At 30.6% G+C, this 24,127-nt stretch overlaps 1 protein-coding gene across 1 annotated transcript in view; it reads left to right on the top strand.

Annotated features, from left to right (window-relative positions):
- The first annotated feature begins 216 nt into the window (after positions 1-216).
- Positions 217-24,127, top strand: part of LOC126770820 (keratin, type I cytoskeletal 9-like) — a 97,828-nt gene continuing 73,917 nt past the window's right edge. The window contains exon 1 of the mRNA XM_050490401.1: positions 217-228. The gene's annotated coding sequence lies outside the window, so the exon portion shown is untranslated. The remainder of the gene's footprint in view (positions 229-24,127) is intronic.

Genomic DNA, 24,127 nt, shown 5'->3' with positions numbered 1-24,127 from the left:
CGCAGTTCGAATGATGAATGTAGACTCAAACCTGCCTGTTTGCCTGGCCGTTCGATAGCTTGCCGGCTTGACCGATATCTAATACATTCGTTATTATTATTCCAAATTGATTGAAATAGGCATTATACAATATTACTATATTATTCTATTCTGCTAGTGAGTTAAAGTTACTTTTATATTTCTACATGCTGTGCTTCAATCAATTAGTGCTTATCTATTGTGTTCATGCATGTACCATCTAGTTTAATGTAAAATGTTTTGCAAACGAAATAAAGAAATAAATATCGTTTCTAAGATAATTGTGAAAAAATGTCTGTTCGATTTTTACTATGGTTTTATTTTAATTTTATAATTATATCAAAAACAAAACCACGTTTTTAAATTACTTCAAACTCAATTAGCTCAAATCTTAGCATTCTAGTTGTTACTAAAACAGAAATATTACGTACGTAATGGTTTTAAAAAATATATTGAAATCGCTATGTAAAATACAAAAGAAAATAATACATATGAGATGGTCATCATACTAACTGAATCCAACGTTTTATAAATATAGATAAGAATATTATAATATACCTTATGATACACAAATTTAGTTATTTTTGTCAAAACATATATAAATATATGTGCTTTTGCCTAAATCAAGTTGAAACTTTGTACGGTTATTGTTGGAACATGACATGAAGGTTTTTGACATACTTGTTGTTTTATTGTACAACAGGTAAGACGAATCGTATTGAGATAAAATTATATTTATGTTTATTTTTTTATAAGTAATCCATTGTCCAAATTTTGTTTAGTATATATAAATCAGTGTTATTGATAAACTATGGCGACAATTGACCGATCAACGTGAAAGTTTATGCATATATTTGTTTTCTCATGAAGAATTATATGCTATCAACTTTATTGCAACTCATCACTAGATGGCGCTTCAGCGCTTCAATCATCATGACAGATTTATATCGTGTGCCAGGTTTTACTAGTAATCAATAAATAAACACTAATGGTAAATAAAAGGCTAAGGGTAATAAACTAAACCAAATCAAGCTTAGTAACTCGCGTTACAATCTCCAAAATACTCCAACATTATTCTCAATTCCAATCAACCCTTATGCTTTTTAATTATAAAAAAACAGACCTCCAAAGGTCCGTACGGACTTAGCCGCTCAGTTCGTTATTAGTTAAGGTTTATACTTCCAAAACAAGATAATGGGATTATTTTGTTCAGAGAACGGTGTGAAGTAGTTAACGAGACGAGGCGCTTATCCTTCACAACTTTCCACTAATCCCTTACAGAGGCGAGTTACTGGCCCGACTTGTTCAAGAGTCGTGGATGCTGCCACGCGAGCCATATCTAAGTAATCCTTATTAGATTTTATCTTTCAGAAGATAAGTCGTTATTGATTATTAAACAACTTCTTTTATGTCGGTAAATTTATCTTTTTTCGTATATTTTAAAGCATTTTTAAACGGAAAATTTTAATAAAATATTTAAGTGATGTCATTAAGACTAGCTCGTCTCCCTACCAAAAAAGGAGATACATAAAAATTATAATCCTAAATTATTAAATGTGACGCTGCCGGGAAATAAAAACATGGAGGCTTACCAAAGGCACCAACAACATGTAAGTGGAGATTAATTAATATTTTTTTTTACTAAGCAACGGTTATGAGTAAAATCGATAGTGTTTATATTAAATGTTAATATCTTTATTTTATATATAAACCTTCGTATCATTATCGATATTATTTCATTAAAAAAAATGGAATAATGGAACAGTAACAGCCATGTCCCACGGGTTGGTGGAATACACATGTGGCAGAATTTCATTGAAATTAGACACATGCAGGTTTCCTCACGATGTTTTCCTTCACGGTTATAGCATGAGATAAATTATAACCACAAATTAAGTACATGAAAATTCAGTAGTGCTTGCCCGAGTTTGGCACCACGATCATCGGTTAAGATTCACGCGTTGTTACTATCTCCAATGGCCCAGTGGTAAGAACGCGTGAATCTAAACCGATGAACGTGGGTTCAAACCCGGGCAAGCACCTCTGAATTTACATGTGCTTAATTTCTGTTTATAATTCATCTCGTGCTTTTCGGTGAAGGTAAACATCGTGAGGAAACCTGCATGTGTCTAATTTCATCGAAATTCTGCCACATGTGTATTCCACCAACCCGCACTGGAGCAGCGTGGTGGAATAAGCTCCAAGCCTTCTCCTCAAAAAGGGAAAGGAGGCCTTAGCCCAGAAGTGGGACATTTACAGGCTGTTACTGTACCATCTCCATCTCGGCAATGGATTAATCGAAAGATTTCATATTACACAGAAAAAGTATTATAAAACATAGAAACAACACAAGAAATATAGAAAAATATTATAAAACATTTCGTTTCGCATAATGCTATCTCTTCGATCATACTCAGTACTAATGCATCTTACCGCAAGCCTCGTCTTATTACATTATTTTTTTTTCTTTTATTATATAGTCGTATCTCCATACGTATCGTTCGTGCTTTTGGTGTTTTTTATCTATAATAATTAATTTGTATTCACCGTATTTTAATATACCTGCATGATTTTATTATCAAGCAGCATCACAATTTCAGTTTTAAGATTAAAAATTAACGACAATATGGTATTCATATGCAAATAAAAGTTTGAGTACAAGCATTTATTTGTGTGTTATATAATTAATAAAAAAGTGTAACTACTAAGTTTCTTACCAGTTTTTCTCGATAGAATTTAAATTTCAAACCCGTGGAAGTTTTAAATTTAATTTAAACTTGTAAAATAACGATTCAAAAGGGCCTGTAAGAGCTTAGTTGGATAAATTATAATATTTCGATTTCAGAAAAAAAATACATAACGTTTGAAATTGAGTCTTATTTTTTTGTATCCTCGATACTTACGCCGATTGAGAAGCGAACCCAATTAATTTTACAAAAAAAAAAATATGGAAAACAAATATTTTTCAATCATCGTACCTACTAGCGAAACGATTTACGTTGTTAACGTTTAGACGTTGTTCTGCCCGTGTATACCAATATTCATAGCGATCGATTGAACGGCTTGGAAGTTGGCGTGCTGACACTGAAGTATCATCTAATTAAAACAAAGTAGATATTATAAAACCCTTCCCTAAGAAAAAATATATGCACCAAAACTGATACATATATTTTGCTGGTGGTTTTCATGGTGATCGGTCAAACGGTGTCGAAGTCTATTAATCATGCATACAAACACATACTATATACAAACATCTATTTGTATTTATAAGATTATGATTTACATGTTTTGTTATCATTTACACAGCATAAAATGATATAATTTCCGCAAACGTGTTTTATAACAAAGTTTTGAAAGAATTTTTTCACAACAGCCGTTAAGAAATCCTTAAGCTCAGCTTGCTCGAGTCATTTAAAATTTATATACATTTTCCGGAACTCTGAGAAGTGAAAACTTTGTTTTTTTTTTTGCGGGAGTGAGTAATGTGTTGAACATGAACTTTTTTTGATACATTTATAAAGATACTTCAAGGATGGCTTTTTTTATATAAAATAGGTCTACCTACAGGTACAGGTCCAGAGTATAAAATTGGTCATGTGATGGTACAATATAGTTGCTACTGCCTATAAATATAGGCACTATTATAAATAAATAACTATTCCTTACATCGATAATGCTAACCCTGGGAATTAAGACGTTATGATTGATAATCCCGTTTACTGTTGTTATACTAAATCACATACCCTTCAAACCGGAACACAACAATACTAAGTTTTGCTGTATGGCGTTGGAATATGTGATGAGTAAGGGAATATTAGTTTTAGCCATGTTCGGATAGAAGTGTTCATTGCGACAAATAGACTTGAGCTTCTTTTAAGTATAGTAACTAACCTTAATTCCCTTTTAAAATATCTGCTTTATATAACTGCTATATTGCGGATGTCACACATTTTCCTTCATCGCCACACAAACGCATGAAAACTCAATGGTTACCTGGCTTCGAACCCACGATCTATGATTAAAATCCACATTTGCTCCCCACTGAGCGATTCGTCTCTAATAGTAATAATTGATTAACGACAAATATTTCTCAATAATTAGAGCTAGAGAGAATTAGTACGATGTTATAGTTACAGGAAAATGTTTCAGAAGGCTGTGCCGGACGAGTGTTGTAATTAATGGGTATGCATTTACAGGCGTGGAGCAAAATACTCCCAACGCGTGTCGGAAACGATGAAATATGGAGTTTTATCAATTTACCTACAATACAAAGAAAAAACATACGTAGGTGCTTTCTTTGTGAGTATTTTTAACCGAATTCAAACAAATTTTATGATTCTACATCATACCATTTAATAATAATTAAGTATGAGAAACTTATACTTTTTTATTAAATAATATTCATGAGATAGAATTAATTAAATTATCAGTTGTTCCAAGATCGCTCAGTGGCTAGAAATCTTAACTGAAGATTGCGGATTCAGAATTTTCTCGCAAATTGCAAGCACCACTAAATTTTCATGTTCTGCTTTCATTTTTATTTTAAATAACGTAACACTGTTGTCTAATTCATCTAGTGCTCACCGGTAAAGGAAAACTTCGTGTGGAAACCTGTATATGTCGTATCAAATTCTGCAACATGAGTTTAAATTCAGCTCATGAAAATTCTGTGGTTCTTTTCCGGGCTTGAAAGCGCAATCGTTGGTTGAGCTTCACCTATTCTAACCAGTGAACAATATTGGTACAACTTATAATTAAACACGCTATCTTATGAATGTATTTTAAGCATTATAAACCTTCATTAAATTTGTTTTGTATGCTCATCCGCTTACCAAGTTGTAGTATTTTCCTAATTAATTCATATCACGCAAGTTTTCAACAACTTATTGTTTAAGCCGCAAGAACAATATAACAAGTATTTTGGCTATGTCATCAGAAGCATATAATTAATATAGGTATAATTTTCATTAGCGTTCCATAATATTACGGGTTAATTTATTAATCAAAATTTAATTAAGATAAGTAATTTGTTAAAGATATCAATCATTATAACATTAACATTATTAACATTAATTAAATGCATTATTTTAATACATATTTATATATTATCTGCCGAATAGATAGATTCCTTTAATTTTGTTTTTCGTTGTCTAGTACAAACTAACTTTTGACTGCTAATTGCTTCTTGACCACGTTTGCTTAAAGTAGCTTCAGTAAAACTAAAGGTTTAGATTCGAATCTTCACTCGAGTCAATTAAACATTTTTCATGTTTCCATTCTTAATAGATGGAGTTAGGCCAATGGCAGCAAATTGTAACAACACTTCCATGCCTCGGATAGCACCAGTGGTCGTGCATCTGATCTCTCTCCGGTCCTTTTCCCATCCCATCAGAATATGAGAGTTTAGCAAAATCTTTGTTTATTTTGCACACTTTTGCAGAATACTATTTTTAGTACACATGGCTAATACGCACACTCCGAGATTGAAAATTTGGTCATAAAAACATTATTTTATGTATAAGTTTTGAGATTACGAAAAAATTACAAACATTGACAATAAAAACGAAATCAATTAATTATTATAGAGATTGAAATATTAACTTTATTGAATATAATTGGCTTATCTTATTAGTAAGTATTTTATTGTAGGTTTCAGCAAGAAACTATAACTAAAAGAAAATTGACAAGTTCTCAGCTTAGATAAATTGAACTCTTATCTATCTATCTCTGACCATTAGGATGTCGTTGAAAAGGTTTCGCAATTTTCCTAAGAAATTGCACCAAAAAAATCACCGTATTTTTTCTATCAAAACCTTTTTGAAGGTGTTTTCATTACTTTCATTTTAATAAGATCCCGTGATCTAAATTTGTCCAAAGAGCATAATATAACAAAGACTTTAAGAAAAACAAAGTGCCTCTAATTAGGAAATCTGAGAAAAACAGGCTACCTTCCTTAATTGGTACTCGGTGATAATAAGACACCGACACGTTTTTGTGGCAGCCCAGCGATAATTACGAATCTTGCAATTCATATGCTTTCAATAAGTCTACCAGATTTTTAGTTTCGTTTTGTATAAATTTCACGTCTATCAAATAGACAATATCGCTTGACATATATTTACTCTTTTAGTGAAACTTTGTTCCTTTTATAGCGATGCTAGTTTCAAAGTCAAGTGCAACGTTTCTGACGCCAAAAGGTTTATAATGCGCAGAATTTCACGCGATATAATTATTTTGTTTGTACATATTGACAAGTAGGTAACATTCTCAAATCCCCAAAGTTACAATCAAGGCTGTATACATATTTTTTTTTCTTAAATGCAGAAATGTAAGCTAATATTTACTTTAAAATTTAGGTACACCTAAAGGTAAAAAAACCACTTTACCTGCAACAAACTGCATAGATTAATAGCTACCAATTCAAGTCGTTGTGAAATTCAAGCTCAAAATATACAAGATTCGAACTAACTTGCTTATTACGGTGGATTAAGCTAGAAGGTACACGTCGCAGTAATCTCTACGATCACGGCTAACTTCTCGCCAGTAATCCTTCATCGAGAGCGGCTCATCTAACGTCATAAAACTTCGTCCAAATGACTTCACTCAAAGAGTTTAACGAGAAAGACAAATTACATAAAACTTGATTTTGTAACGAAACAAAATGTATAGATAGCTTTTATATTTAATAGGATAAAAACAAAACACAATTAAATTTGTTATTATTATTGTTTGTTAAGATTTGTAATTGGAAATCAATTTATCACATTGACAAAAAATATTTGAGATGTGTTTATAATAAAAAGATTTTAAACGTAATTAATTAAAAGTAGCTGTTTAAATTTTAAAACAGAAAAAAAATTAAAAGAATGCAAAGGAAAAAAATTAATATAAAAAGCATGATATGGATCTAAAAAATAAATAAGTGTTATTGCATGTTTTACTAAAACTATACTATATTTTCTAATTTATTTATTAATTTCTGGTTTCTTGACGTTCAATGTCAAGTGTGGCGTCAAACGTTTTATGATCTAGAAAAGCAAATCGCTATACCTTTTCTTCCTCTTGTCCTTCAGTATAAATGAAAATTTATCGTCTGTATGACCGCTACAGCTCGCCCGACCGCCACTAAAAGGTTACACGAATCCAGAACTTTTTACTTCCAAACGGGTTCTCACAGGAATATTTTTTAGTTTCGATTTTAAAATTTAATTTGCATTAAGATCATTTCATTTCAATTATACGCTAATGACAGATTAAATCATTCATATTGCTATAATATTATTGTGTACTTTAAATAGCACAAGTAACTGCTTTTCACGATTATTCGCCAAGAAATGGAAATTCTATGCATATTTCATTCCGTGATTACCTTCACTTTTTAAGAACTTGAAAAATAATACGAAAGCATTTTTAAAGGCCTAAAACGCAATATATTTTGACTTTTATATGTTGATATAATGACTTATGATGTATAATAAAAGTAAGTTAATTTTTTTTTCCGGTTGCTATAACGACAAAAGATGACCTTGTTGCCCTATCTCAAATTACCATTTACGATCCTGTATAAGCCAACAGATCTATCAAAAAGTAAGTCAACATATCGGATGCCGTATTAACTATCATTTTTTAATAGCTAGGCAATACGTTTTCGGTTTCTTAAAATTAAATAGATTACAAAATCCAAGAATTTAGTAATTTGTTGGATGTAAATGGTATTATTGTTATAATTAATCATTTAAATGAATGCTAGTAAAAAGAAGCTTAAGAGCTCCAGCTTCCAATTTTGCTTCATACCTGCGCCGCTTGATGGTAAGTAATCACTAATATTTTAACAGTTAACAGACATTGGTACTGTAAGACATACTAACTATTGCTTTGACTATGAACCAACCTTGGAAACAAAGATATTATGTCTCTTGTGCCTGCTGTGTAATTACACGCACTCTCATTTTTCATTCTGGACCGCAACGACTCTACCTAGTGTAGCTTAGCGGTAAAATAAGAGATGGTTACCTGAACGGGATTGAACAAAGCCCTGCCACCAAATGAGCAGATTGACCAATGTTTTATTTATTACATCCTCCAATACAAATAAATAATGTAGTGTAAATCATCCATTACTCGATTAAATGAAGATAAATTAAAATACAATAATAAAAAAAAAAATTACACTGATACTATACTAATACAAACTTTATATAAAAAAAAAACATTAGTATTATTTCTGAAACAATAAAAATACAACTAAATGTTGATACATTTAAATTATTTACAAAGCTTAAAATTATTTACTCGCTTATTTTTATCTTATGTTTGCGGTGCAGGGTCTAAAGTATATGAAAAATGCAGCAGATTTTTATGGCCGTCCGCTTACCTGACGCTATTCCAACTTAAAAACAGGGATCTGGTGGGTCGGCCACCTGCCACCATACACCTAGTTAAGTTGTAAGTGCACTTGATGTATTTTTGATTCATGAATGCTCTTAACAAAAATATCAATGTTAAATATGCCGTGACTCAACTCTACTGTGCAAGCTAAATGTTTATCAATCACTAAAATCGTTTGACTTCTAGCGAACAATTATGGCGTATTGAAGAAACGACCCAATCTCCGATAAACATAATAACAATATTTTCCTATTAATAAATTCCAAAATAAAAAACGTAAAAGGATATTTACCACATCAAAATATTATTTGCTAGATCAGTCTTAAATATTTATGAGGAATACTTTAAAACAGCTACTAATTTAATTAGTCACCAGCTTACATACATATATAAATATTTTTGATAATATTTTTATAAATTGTATTACTTATTACACTATATAGTGTCATTTTATGAAACTATGATTTTTCAAAATCAGATTTAATTTTAATACTAAACGCTCATTAGTCACTTATTGCGTCACCAGCTTCCACTGATCAATGACCGTTCACATTTAAGTCAAAAATATAAACCATTGTTAAGCTATAATCGTCGTTTCAGAAACTCAATGTTAAGTAAACATAGTATTATTCTAAATAACGATTCACGCTTTTCTTTTAATATATTTCACATATACTTTATTTTCATAAGCGAAAATCGTGCCTAAAGAATATTAAGCTTTACATAACGAAAAAGTACTTCGCGCTTAAACCGTAAACAATCGTGCATAATGGCTGTCTGGAAGATGTCGCGCCATTCCACCTATCAATCTGAATTCATAGGCGTTATCTGTGCTTCATAAATAATTCAATGGCATCAACGGTATTCATATTTCAAAACTGCTTCTGATTTATAGACAACTTTCCATAGTCCAAGTCTGGGTTTGGCATACTCAATACCGAAAATCCCTCAGATTGTCGGACTCCCTTCGACCTTAACCATATCGCATATAAAACATATTTTTTCACAAAAGTAAAGACCAACATCAAAAACATAATGTAAAAACTTAACAAAGCCTAATACCAAATGAAATAAAATTACGAATGATTTATGATGGATCATAGCAATAATAGCTACATGGAATTCAACGCAATAGGAATCATCAAAATTGGATTTTAAACACGACAATTGTATATTATAGTTTAAAGTCGTTTAACAATAATATATTATGTAAAAATAGAAATTCGTAATTCAATAAAAAGAACATATGTTATGTACTTGTTTTTTTTTATTATAACCATATATAAAATTATGTTTAAATTAAGCTTAATTTTAGTAATGTGTGCGCTTGCATTTGGCGGTGCTTGGAGGTTGCTCAATAGTAGTAACTTTATGCTCTTTTTCTTATATTTCTAGTACAGATTCTTCTTGTACAGCCTTATTTAATTCAACTTTCGAATGTCATGTTAAAAATGTTCACGTTCCATTTTTCAATGTTTGCCCAAACAAAATCTCCGACATCAAATACAATACTATAATAAATAGAGACAGATGAAATCATTATCCGTAAACCTTTATCCTTATACAGTATCACTTGCTATTCCATCCCAGTTTGTCAGAACAAGAGATCTAATGGCCTAATATTTTGTATTACGACACGTCCCGACCATATTTCCCTCGGTTTCTTCGCTAAAATAATGTCCCACATTAGTAGCAGTTACAGTGATTAAATAGGTCGGTAGTGTGGGGATGTAATAATGTGCTACACCCTCTTACTACTGTGCTACATTCGGAATCAGATTTCATATGTATTTAATTATTTATGTTATAATTTATTTGAGAATTCGGGTGAGTGAAATTAAATATAGAAATAAATAAACAATTCAAATTAAATATATTACCTTTACATATTAAGTATAACAATGGAGTGGACTTTTGTAATCTAATTTTTTTTCTTTATGAACACAAATTTAATAAACTAAACTATAAACATTATATATATGCGTATAAAATGTGCAAATATAAGTGAAATATTATTTTAGTATTAAAATGAGACATCAGGCTTATTATGAGACATAAGATATAATGGTGTTTTAAGCGAACAAAAAATGCACAAATTCCATTCAAAGAACTAACAAATTTTTACTACTATATATGTTGGATTTGAACAAAAACATTGCTATTATAAGCAATGTTTTCGTTAAAGCACGAGTTCAAATTAATAATTGTCATCTAAATGTGTTGATTAAACTGTTCAAAAGTCAAAGAAATCCGTTTTTATATTACGCCTCCTCACACTTTACATATCCTTAGCTTAATAAATATTTTGACATTAGATAAATTTATTAAAATAGTCACATCACACGAGATTCATTATCTATACACTGCATACATACATTCTGATAAAAATTTGTTTAAAATATTGTTACAAATAATAAATAATTTACATAGTTTATTTATTCATGGATTCCATGTTAATATAATAATTATTCTATTACGCAACTATTTACCAGCGGATTCATGCTTAGGCCTACAAGACACCGACCTAGGTCGAGAGACCCTAATGTGGATATTGCATGCTTGGTGTGTACGTTTTTATTTAAGACCAGTTTGGTTTTTTATTTGGTAGTGATTGATTTAAAATATACATATTATATTGCTTAAACAGATAACAATATCTGAAGGTTACTATTTTAAGTAATATTACACGGTATTTTAATAAATATATAAAATAAAACTGTGTGAGTAAAACCAGTTACTTATCACATATAATTTCTCAACAACAATATTTAGTATTGTTGTGTTTTTTGTATTCTGGCTCTAAGGATAAAAGAGCCAGTGAAACTTCAGGCACAAAGGAAATAACATCTTAGTACCCAAGGTCGGTGGCGCACTTGCGATGTAAGAGATGGTTAATCTTATCTTATAATATTAAATGAGCAATACTTTTTCATAAATTTTCTTCGTGTATCTTGAAAACGGCTCGGAGGCTTGACTCAAATTTTGTATTAAGATAAGGTTTTGCTTTTTAAGTTTGTCTATATAGGTGTTTTTTCTAAAAAAAAAGTACAAAGGCACAAAGGTTTCTTCAGTGCCTATTCCTCTGGGCGGTGGTGACTACTTTCCATCAGGTGGCCCATTAGCCAGTCTACCTACAAATATTCAATTAAAAAAATGACACAGAACGTACATGTGGTGAACAGATCATTATGATTGTTTTCTAAATACCTGACTGGATTCTAAATTACAAATTGCAATGCTTTAATACGTTTTTTCTGTACTTAGAGCAGCCTACACTTGCCAAAAAATAAAATTAACTAATAAACTTAATTGAATTACTATTTAATGGTTAAATAGGTTCACTAATTTTTAGTGGTTAAATAGGTTCTAAGTTCACACTAGTACTCAATTATCTGCTTACACTATAAAATAATAAAAGCATTAAAAATACCTCGAGTAAAAAAATTATTCTATTAGGAATTTTTATCAAAAGCCCTTTTTAGTGAAATGAAAAGCATAATATTATTCCATTTCCTAGTAAGTCGATTATATATATTTTCATTGTAACTATAATATTCTTTGAAGTTTTTATAACACAAAAATATTTATACGGGGGTGTTTCTATATGAGTCATTTCGGGTATAGCCTACAGCAGTAAAATCGTGAGGATAGCAAATATTTTTTCACTTCCTACAAAAAATTAGATCGTGTCGATAAATTAAGCACTCTTGTCATGATTGTTAATCGCGTATTTTATAAATAAACAACTGTTTAATAAAATATAATTACAAATAAAATATATGACAGACTGACTGATCCACTTTTATTAATCCGAGGCAGTTTTGTTCCGGATTGCGCCATAAAAATAAACTATGTTAAAAAAAATCTTTAGTAAAATAATTTATATATATTTATACTGGAACTTTGTGCAAGCTCATCTGGGTAGGTACCACCCACTCATCAGATATTCTACCGCAAAACAGCAGTACATGGTATTGTTGTGTTCCGGTTTGAAGGGTGAGTGAGCCAGTGTAATTACAGGCACAAGGAACATAGCATCTTAGTTCCCAAGGTTGGTGACGCATTGGTGATGTAAGCGATGGTTAACATTTCTTACAATACCAATGTCTATGGGCGTTGGTGACCACTTACCATCAGGTGGCCCATATGCTCGTCCGCATTCCTATTCTATAAAAAATAGATATATAAATCATTAATATTGTCAACAAATATTTTCGTCTGTATTGTGGATTTCTGGAAAAATGAAATAAAGGCCCTTGGTATCAAACATTGGGAGTTTTAAAGCTTATCTATCCAGCAAGTAAGCACTTCACCCAAAAAAAAAGCTGCTAGTGTAAGAACCAGATCTCAACACGGAATCCGCAATGCTCGTAAAGAGAATTTAAAGTCTATCAGTTTCCCGCCATAAAGAGTATCTGTCAATGTTCTTGTTGCCAGATTAAAAATAAAGATTATTATTGATCAAAATAAAAAATGACAGATACTCTTGAGTAATATTTAATAATAATTCGTATCATATCTAATATTATATATTACAATCTGACTTAGTCTTACACTAGCCTAATTGCGACAGAGCGATATTCCCAAAAATGGTTGGCATCACCAAGCATCTAGCCTAAGCATCAACCACAAATTATTTTTTTCATTAAGCTTGCACACTGTCCTGAAATTTATTTCGGACAGGACAAAGTCAGTTTATAAATTAAATAAGAACCTCGATCCAAATAAATTATGATGTTACCTTCAGTAAATGAAAATACATTTCATACCTAGAATTTATCCGTTGAAGAATGTGATAATAAAACCTAGATACATGTGAAATGCGAAACGCTGACACGACAGGAGTTCTATAATCTTTTTTTACCGCAGATAGCGTGAACGTTATTGCGACCCTAACTCCGAATCTTCTATCAGCCATATGTAATAATTTTTCGCCCCTTATAAATCAGTGTTTCTGATATGAGCTATTTATAACAGGCTTTTTGATATATTATCCCAAGGGCTAAAATACACGCCCATTGACTTGCTACTGTGTTTTATTTCTCGATTCGAATTTACCGGTTTTAAGGTGTTAATATTCTTTAAAATACATGAAGTAGAAAATGCAATCGTAGAAAACGTACGGGATGTCCTCGTGATTTATATTTATATAGTCGAATTGTCTTCTCTACACTTTATATGAGCTACTACACAGGAGTTTTTTTGTATACTAGCATGTATTTTTTATAATATTATTTAGCTTATAAGATTTGAATATTGTAATTCTATGTTGAAATAATGGGTCTTATTGTGAAAAATTGATTATTTTTTTCTATCAACAAATTCACAGTAATGGGCTGAAATTAAAAAGTTGGCAATATCAGACTCCCCTACCACGCGTCCTGCCAGATCTCTCTACGCTCGTGTTTTATTGCCACTCGATTATCCGAACGGATTATAAGACTGGGAATAAAGAGAGTGCTCATGCGCTTGTGCAGTCACGTTAGAACACTAATCTCTTGAATATTTAACTTAAGATTGGTAATTGTGTCATCTATGCGTTCCAAAATCACTAACCTAAATAATTTGTAATTTATAAATTATTTTATGTAAATCTGATTTGTATATTAATTTCATTTAAAGTAACATATAATATAAATAGTAAATAACAAAAGTTTAAGAAAATTAAAAATCTCCATACAATTTAAAAACACTATTAAGTCGATCAGTAAACAGTGCGGATGGCAATAAATAACTACCCATGGAGCCTTCTGTGACGCTTCCGCATCGGATGTTCCCTAGAGAATAAGATTTATGTCAACAACTTGTTTCTGCATACGAATAATGTTTTCCGTTGCAATATAAAAATATGCTCGTATTTTTTTACCGTATTATGAAATCGGAGTTAATTTAAAACAAGCATCACAAAGACATTTTTAAATTTATCTTCGCAATAGCATTTACGGTAAATTTTCACATGGATAAAAATATATGTTAAAATGATTGAATATAACAGAAAAAAAAATTCAAACAGAAATCAAGATCAAACTATAATATAACATTACTTATTACAAGTATCGCTTAACGGCTGTTTAGTTAAACGAAACTGATTTCTGACATTATCGACGTAATTTTCGAAAGAAAAGACACAGCAATATTTAAGTAATTAACCAACTAAACAATGCTTATAATTAAGGCCGTAGTTGCTTAAGTTTCAGAAAATAGAGATATCTCCGTTTTTTCATTTAGTTATGATTCTAATTACATTTTTTTTGTTAACGTTCGATGTGAATACTCCTTTAAGATTTTTTATATAATAATATCTATGAGTACTATTAAATTATATCATCACTTATTTATTTGTTTAATCGTATTATTTACTTAAGCTTGAAATAACACACGAACTCGTTCTTTTTGTAAATGAATATTACAGTATTGTTTTAAAAAAAGGTTCCGTTAGAAAATTGTGATCGTTATTAAACCAAGCGAGTTGGCCTTACATTGGCTTTGATAAGCCCATATATTTTCAGTATTTTACAACGTGGATTCCACGAAAATTGGAGGAGCTCAGCCAAATTTTCATGATAATGATGCGCCATAAACATTCAGCTTTACCACTCAAATAATGCGCATATAAACTATGGAAGTGACAGCTAGTAGTGATATCGTAGTCTTTATGCACTTTTATTACGGTTGAAAGTTATATTATGCGTGAAAATATAGGATATATAAGGATTTTTTTATTACAGGGCGAATAACAAATAAACGTGCCGTAAATGTCATAATATGTTATGATATAATTAATATGTTATCTTGTATTTGAAACGCTTTGACCATTGAATATAATATAAACTATTATCTTTTTTACTAATTAACTTTTTATCAATGACATAATAATCACTTGAATTTTCTCCCAACTTAAATTCTGCATCAGCACCAATCTAAAAGAGTAGCCAAGTAAGTTCACTCTCATATTCGAATGGAAGGCAATGCGAGACGACTTGAGAGAGATCAGGATACCAACGGTTTTCCATATTTTCCAAGACACGGGGTAACACTGCCAGCTTGGGCCAGCTCTTTTATGCTAAGAATTATTAGGTATACTCAATAACCGCTAAAGGCCTACGACGCAGTTAAAAAAATCAATATTATGTTGACTCCATTAAAAATGTAAGAAAATATATCTGATGTTTGATAACTCTTTTAACTCATTGAAAGGAGAAAATTACTTTATTAAAAAATATTACATAACTACATCAATTATTTTAAAAAAATCTGTTAAGTATAGTATCTGTTATCTATATAATACATCTTTTACACTTTTAAAACTCTTTTTATAAAATAAGAGGCTTCGCAATTTTCTATTATCATATTATCCCTATTGTCTACTGGTATAATAGGCGCAAATTGAAATATGTGTTGATAATAATTCGAATTTAATCGTTTCAATAAATGCAGACTAAACAGAATTCGAATTTCGGAGCTGCCGCGACCTAAATAGAACAAACCAGAATGCCAAATATTCACGTTCGAAGCATGATTGACTTTTGTTTTTCAAAAACGTTGTTCCCCGGAAGCTGATTAATCAAGTTTACATATCATCAATTTATTAAAAAAACTTTTAATATTCATTCTTACAAGCTAAAAAATCAAAACTTCTAAATGATTGGCTAATTAAAACGCCTAATGTTCGTATTAAAATTATATAAATAATTGATTAATCAAAAATATAATGAAATGTTAAAGAAATAAATTACATTTGAATTAACAAACTCAATATCGACTAAATCCTCTTTGCGTGGTTATTTTAAATTACTTCAGAATTTCATCTTTAGCATTTTTATTCGCGACCGGATTCAAAGAACTAACAAAATAAATGCAATAAAAGTAATAAAAGTTTGTTAGAGCGGACGCGACTGCACTTCTAAGTAAACGATGAGAGTTTAACTCGATTCTGGCAACAATTTTCATAGCTGCAGAAGTTAACCCTGAAATTGCTATTACGCTATCTTCAAAGTTCTTTAGATGAAAGCACTACAATTATATCTTAGGTGTCTACGAGAGTACTAGGATGTTCCAAAGTATTACTTATCCCGTTTAATTAACTACGTTCCACCTGTTCTGAACATTTTACTCATAAGTAATATTCATAGTTATGTTATATTATTATTAAAAAATTAAATGTACTGTAACATTGTAAAAGATTCTAATTTTAAAACGTTGAGTAGCAACTGTTTAGTTAAACAAGATTTATATGTTTCTGACATTGTCGATTTGACATTCGAAAGAAGTCACAGCGTTTTTGTACAGGGTACATATTATACAAGTTTTAGTAAATGATTGATAGGATAACTACTGAGTTTCTTTCCGGTTCTTCTCGGTATAATCTAAATTCCGTATCAACGCTCGGTATTTTTTTTACATTAAAAAAATAAAATGACGTTTTTTTTATGTGGTAACTACCACATATTCTGTACAAGCCCGTCTGAGTGGCTACCACATCTAGAGCTTGACTCATCACATATTCAATCGCCAAACAGCAATACTTCGTATGTCGTATTCCGGTTGGGAGGGTGAGTGATCCACTACACTTAAAGGCACAACATCCCAGTTTCCAAGGTTTGTGGCGCATTGATGATGTAAGGAATGTTTAATTTTTCTCACGGCACCAATGTATATGGGCTGTGGTGACCACTTATCACATAAGCCACCTGGGCCTATCTGCCCGTCCGCCTAAATATAAAAAAAATAAGAGCCTACTTTAATAAAGTATATTTTTCTTTTAATTTTACTATTCTTATAATATTATTTATTAAAATTTAAAATCATTGACACATATGTGGTACACTAATGTTATTATTATATTTAAAGCGTTGAGCTATTTTTAACGTAAAAATAAACGAATCGTAAACAAAAAGTTTATAAAACGTAGTAAACGTAAACGCCCTGCAGCAAGGTGGCAGGTAAGGGATAAATGCAGGCTGCACAAGATCGGAATCGTCGGCATTCTATGAGGGAGGCTTTCGTCCAGCAGTGGACGAAAGCCGACGAAGGACAAAAGCGCAGGCAATAAGACGAAAAAAAAAAACAAAAAATAACTATTTAATAGCAAAACCAATATTTTACCGATCTATGTAACCTAAGAAATAAATAACCGTGATTTTGTTTTTTTTTTTGCTTATTGTCTATTTCGTCTTACAGATTAGAAAATTACTTTAAGAACATTATCTTAAATTACAAATGATGGAACTTGATTGAAAAGCTTTCTAAAAAGGAATCTCCGAATACAATACGTTAAAACATTTTTATGAGGGACGACAGGAGTCAGTCTCCAGGTTTAAAAAGTTACGCGAAAGTCGCCCTTTGATCTATTTACTTTGAAACGTGCCGGAATTAAAATAGAAATAAAATTGTACAGACAGAAAAACAACTTAAACTATGAATAGCTTTAAACTAATAAAGTCATACTAAAGAGGATAGTTTTGTTTGTTTATTTTTTTCAATTTTATGAAAAATCTACTAAAAAATAATCCGATTATATAAGTTCCATATATATTATTTTAGTGTATAGTTTCAGGACGGACAAAGTATGTGGTTGTTGTGGCGGGATTTTAACCAGTGTAACATAAAAAATGTACAAAGAACTTTGAAAAACAAATAATTTTAAATTTTTATTTCGAATTTATATATTGTATATTAATATATATTTAGTTAATAAACATTACATATTTAAAAAAACGTATATTTTTTTAAATAAAGCTTAATATGCTGCCGTAGTCGGGGAGAAAATTGTCGATTCAGGTGCTTTCAAAGCGCTGTAAAAACTATAACGGATACACAAAAACTTTATATGAGAGATTAGCAAATGTACAGAACAATTTTATATATATATCTACAAATAAGTCAGTAACCGCATATCTTAAAATATCTTTAACATTATTATAATAACAGCACCGGATAGGTTGGCGATTGTTCATATCTCATTGGTTACAAAACCTTACCTTTTTTCCTTAAAATCATTAGTTGTCTTGTAATAGATATAATTTTCATATAGGTAAAACCTACTTTTATGTATAACATCAAAAATATATTAATAATATGTTTCAACGTTACACAGATAACGAATATCAAATAAAGAAATAATTGCTGTTAAAAAGAGATATACTTATAATATACACGTTAATTGGTCATAATTTCATATTGTGTAGGATGTTTTTAAGGGGTTAAAGGTCAAACATATATGCATTATTCCATAAATTGTGTTACGCTAATAGGTTAATAAATTAATGTCAAGACGAACCTCCCTTTTAGGCTAAGTGAGGATAATTTAATTCTCAATCACAGGGAATAATTTCCTGCATGGTTCCACTATGGTGTTAATTACTCACACGTTCGAAGTCACAGGTGTAGGCGATCGATCAGTCTCGTGAACTTCGTTCAGTATTTGAAATATTTCTTTACAAGAAGTTCCTTTATTAGTCTTTGACGTATGCATTAGTTGGGAATATTATATGTGGAACGTACCCAAATAAATTAATACTTCACATTTATATTAGAAAAAAGTTACAAATAGATCTGTACGGCTATTATTAATAAACTCAAAACTCAGCGTAGGAAACGATCGTGAAATGTCAGAAAGTGATTTTTTTTTTGTAGAATAGGAAGGCGGACGAGCATATGGGCCCTGATGATAAGTGGTCACCAACGCCCTTAGACATTGGCATTGTAAGAAATGTTAACCATCGCTTATATCACCAATGCGCCACCAACCTTGGGAACTAAAATGCTATGTCCCTGTAATTACACTGGTTCACTCAGCCTTAATTTACTATTTAGATAAATTAATACTCAAAAGTTCAGGAGCCAACTGAAATCAAATATATTTCTTATTTTAATTTTGAAATTATTATTTATAAGAGACTTAAATAAGATATAAATAAAGGCTTTACTCTAGTCTATTACGAGATAAAAATATTTTTACTTAAAATATAATTTGTATTCTGTATCTGATTTTTCTAGTGTGTTTATATTCAAGGAAGTATTTATAAAAACGAATAGTAAACATATAAATCCTAGCCTTATCGAATTTATACCAACGTGATGTAAAACAATAACCGCAATAAACAAATGCCGTTATTTGTTCCCTTCGACTTCGAAATGAAAAGAAACGATCGAGTTGTGAAAGTTTTCGTTACGGCAAAGGTAATTTTGAAAGGGTCTATCGAGTTAGTTTACTTAATATCAGAGAAGTTTGCTTAGGCCAGGGCAACACTTGATAATAATAAAATATATATATCGGGACCAAATAGAATTATTTTGCTATGTACATACGATAAGTACTACTAATGATAACAGGATACTAATAATAATATATAATATAATATCCTGAGACATTTTTCACACACGGCCATCTGATCCCAAATTAAGCTTGTACAGAGCTAGTACTATGGAAACCAGACAACTGATATACTACATACACTATTTTTCTTTAGATAATTACAACCAGACTCAGGACAAACAGACATGTTCATGCACACTTATATCTGGCCTGGGTGGGAGTCGAACCCACAATCTTCGGCGTGAAAGGCAAGCATTCACCAACCACGCCAACCGGCTCGTCTTATAATAAACATTTATACATTATTTTAAGTAATAGATGATAATAATTAATAATTATGCAAGAGCCTCGTTGGTCTAGTGATAATTAATCCTACAGAACCCAGGTCGGGTCACACAATTGTGCATTATATCATCAGTGCCCGATATTCGGTCAGGAGAGTGTTATTAATATTGTCTTTGTTATTAAAAAAATATATTTTTCTATAAACCTTTCAGAAATTCACGCTAGATTTAGCTCAATCATAACTCATTTTTTAATATATGTATATTCAGTCAAATGATTGCCGCGATGAATACGAGTACTTCATGTTTTGCTGTTTCCGAGTTTCCTGAGTGAACGAGATAGTGCATTACATACACAAGAGACAGAATATCTAATTGATATTGTTATGCTGTCTGGAAAAAAACGTGCTGGTACGTAATGATCCAAATAATAGACAAGATGAACAGGCAACAAGTTTTTATCAGATATGATTTATTGAGTAAATTTTTTTATATTTATGCGTGATATCTGTTATTGGCTTTTGAGGTGACCACATGCATAGTATATAAATAAAATAAACATATAAAACACAACCTTTAAAAATGATTTTTTTAACCAGTGTCATTCGGGATGATGTAAGGATTTCAACGACAGCCCATACATGTAAATTTGTTAATACATTTAAAAGTTATGATGAAATAAACTCACATACTTATTTTAACCCTAGCAACATTACACTTCTTTTTTGGGTCACGTAGTCGTAGCAGTCGTGTAAATATAGCTTTGTCATTATATTGTACAGAAATTTGGGGAGCAAAGACTAAAAAGACATTTATAACAAACTCGATACTTCTCTTGCCACGAACATCCGCAACTAAGGAATACTTAAATTGCTAAAGTTTGTTTCATCAAATTTAAGTTTAAATATTGCATTTAACATTTATTTATGACATATATTGTCAGCTTTAAGGACGCAAGTCCTTAAATATGAAGCGATTCAAATGAAAAATGGTTTCTTCAAAGATAATTACGAATTTGGTCTGTTTTTGTTTAAAATAAAGAGCCTTTTTATTACATATTTGTATACAAATATTATTTGTATGTATACAAATAATCATCTGATCAACATCAAGAAGATGGATGTTTAGCAAACATTTTTAAGAATCTCTGCACGATAATCCGGGCTCACCTAAAACAAAGAACAAACAAACTCGATAAAGTGATCAACTAAGCATGAAATATACAAATAGAATATTTTTTTATAACTATTAATTTATACAAGGAAATATTTTCTTTCGTATTAATTATTATAAATTTTATTTGTCTACATGAACCTGAGACAATATTCAATTCATTAAAAGTTTTTACTGAAAAATTTAGTTACATTTGCAATATTATAAACAGAAAAGCAAATTAGGGCCTAATTTAACCTCTAAGCCTCGTTAACAGAGATGACTAGTTAAAACAAAGAAATTATAAGTTTAGTTAAGACTCGTGAGAAATTCATTACACTGAAATTAAGTTCAAAATTTGCATTGTAAATTAATTTTACCACCTCTTCTGTGTAATTGTCACGGGACCGGGAAAAGAAATTTCGTTTTATATAATTCGGCGTTCGTAATTTAACAAAGACGATAAAGAGTTATTACATAATAAAAGCTGTACGTAAAGATGACTCCTTGTAATAACGAACAAGCAACACATTACTTGTCCATTATAATATAAAGTCGAGATAGCCAATTGGATACAATGAAGGATTTAATTTAAGATTACGGGTTCAAATCCACTTATTTTTGCATGTCTTTAATTTATGTTAATTATTCTTTTCATGCTCGATGGCAAAGTTAAACATCGTGAAGATACACGCATTTAATGAATCGGGTCTGACTCACCAATCCACTAGAACGTCCTAGTGGACAAAACTTCAACTATTCCTTAAAGGGAGAGGAAGCCTTTGCCCAACAGTAAGACCGGCTGTTACTTAACTACTTAGGTAAATGATACCTGAGATTCATTAAATGGCAGTAATTAAAGTCTTACGTTTTAATAATTTTATAAATAATAAATATTGATATTCATTTTTACGATTATTCGTTCAAACTTTGTATCCAAAGTTTCGTCTCGATTCTGAAATTTAGTTTAAAATGTTCATAAATATTTCTCCATCCTTCTATAGTTATGAGGTCAACCTCATAACTATATAAGGATTATGATTTTTCCTCAACTAATTTCATTATAGCATTCATATTAATTGTGCCATTTTTTTAACGACGCAAGTTTCAATATTACCTATATATTTCTATAGGATTAAATTCAAGGTGATTAAATACAAATTAAGTAATTTGATATCTAATATGAATGAATGAATACACTAAAACGAACAATGCAAAACGAATAATAAGCAAAATGACACTTCTAACGCTACTTACGTGGCAAGTGATAACTAGCGCAAACTGATTTATTCCGGTTTAATCACTGTGTGTATTGCATTACTACTAACGCAAAAACGACTCCAAACTGCTTTATAGATATAATGTTTATATTATTACAAAAGTAATATTTTGTTTATAGACGAAAATATTTAGTCATATTTTGCGAACTATATAATGTGATTTCTTTCATTTATATAAAATTAACTCATTCGCTTGTATAAATGCAACAGTTTGTTATGTATAAATGTTTGATCATACAGGAAGTTCGCTTGACAGCTCGTTTCAGCTGGCGTTGCCGACGAACAATATTGAGAATCTTTATTTCATTTTGCATATAAATAACTCATATTTAATACAATTCGTTTCATATTTATACAAACAAAATTAACTTTGAAACATGAACATAATGAGAGTCTTCAGATAAAATTTCATATCACTAGCTGTATTTATATGGTTAAATAATTTCATACACATCCGAGATTGCCTAGTGGTAAGAACGCGTGAATCTTAACCGATGATCGTGGATTCAAACCCGGGCAAGCACCACTGAATTTTCATGTGCTTAATTTGTGCTTATAATTCATCTCGTGCTTAACGGTGAAGGAAAACATCGTGAGGAAACCTGCATGTGTCTAATTTCATTGAAATTCTGCCACATGTGTATTCTACCAACCCGCATTGGAGCAGCGTGGTGGAATAAGCTCCAAACCTTCTCCTCAAAAGGGAGAGGAGGCCTTAGCCGAGCAGTGGGATATTAACAGGCTGTTACTGTTACTGTATATATATATATACAGTATATAGTCTATTTTAATGACTGAAAGAGTAAAGATGAACCTTTTATTTATATTTTCACATGTTCCATGTGATTTGCTAATTAATATTCAGTTAGGAATGTCTTCCTACGGGGCGCATTATATATAATTATATATAATGCTTGCTTTCATTAGTAATCTATATTAATATTATTAAAAATGAAATTTGGTATAAACATATGATAAATAAAATTACTAGTATTACTTTGTATATATTTATATGTACATAAGTCTACTATTGCACCACCTACCCGGTTTCTATTTTAAAGTTTCTTTCGATTTGGCATTCTGAAAGAAATAGCAAAGTAATTAACCTTGTACAACAAATTAATTAGTTCTGAACATTTTCTGTACTATTTTATAATGGATTAAAATAAAGTATAAAAGTATAATTATAAATATCACTGTACGCAGTTTCATAAAACAAATTACCTATTAAAAAGTCACACCTAATACATATATAATTTAACTATAAATAACAATAATAATAAATTAGTAATTAAATATTTCAAAGATTAGAATAGAAATGATTAATTTCTATATTTTAGTACCTTAACGTTCCTTCGCTCTGCTCCATCGCAGACCGTAATTATACTATCAAGTATTATTAATTTCACATTCCTTACGGTCATAAGACTCCGTAATGGCATACCTTCGCCGTTCGCAATAACCTGCATAGGAGGTTCGATTCCAGACCGTTTAATTATTCCAGAGATCAGTGAACGTGATCTAACTAGGTGAGAGATAATTGATTCAGAGATATTTATAATTAATTTGGTATTCAATTACGTAGTATTCAAAAGTCATGTAGGGATTATTTAATTATTAAATTCGTTGTTAAGTCTTTTATGATATAAAATGTAAGTGCTAGTAATAACAAAATTTTTATTAAAAGT

The sequence above is a fragment of the Nymphalis io genome, chromosome 9, assembly GCF_905147045.1.
Source record: "Nymphalis io chromosome 9, ilAglIoxx1.1, whole genome shotgun sequence".
Taxonomy (NCBI): Eukaryota; Metazoa; Arthropoda; class Insecta; order Lepidoptera; family Nymphalidae; genus Nymphalis; species Nymphalis io.
Note: the sequence above shows the minus strand (reverse complement) of the source record. Positions and strands in the feature narration are given on the sequence as shown.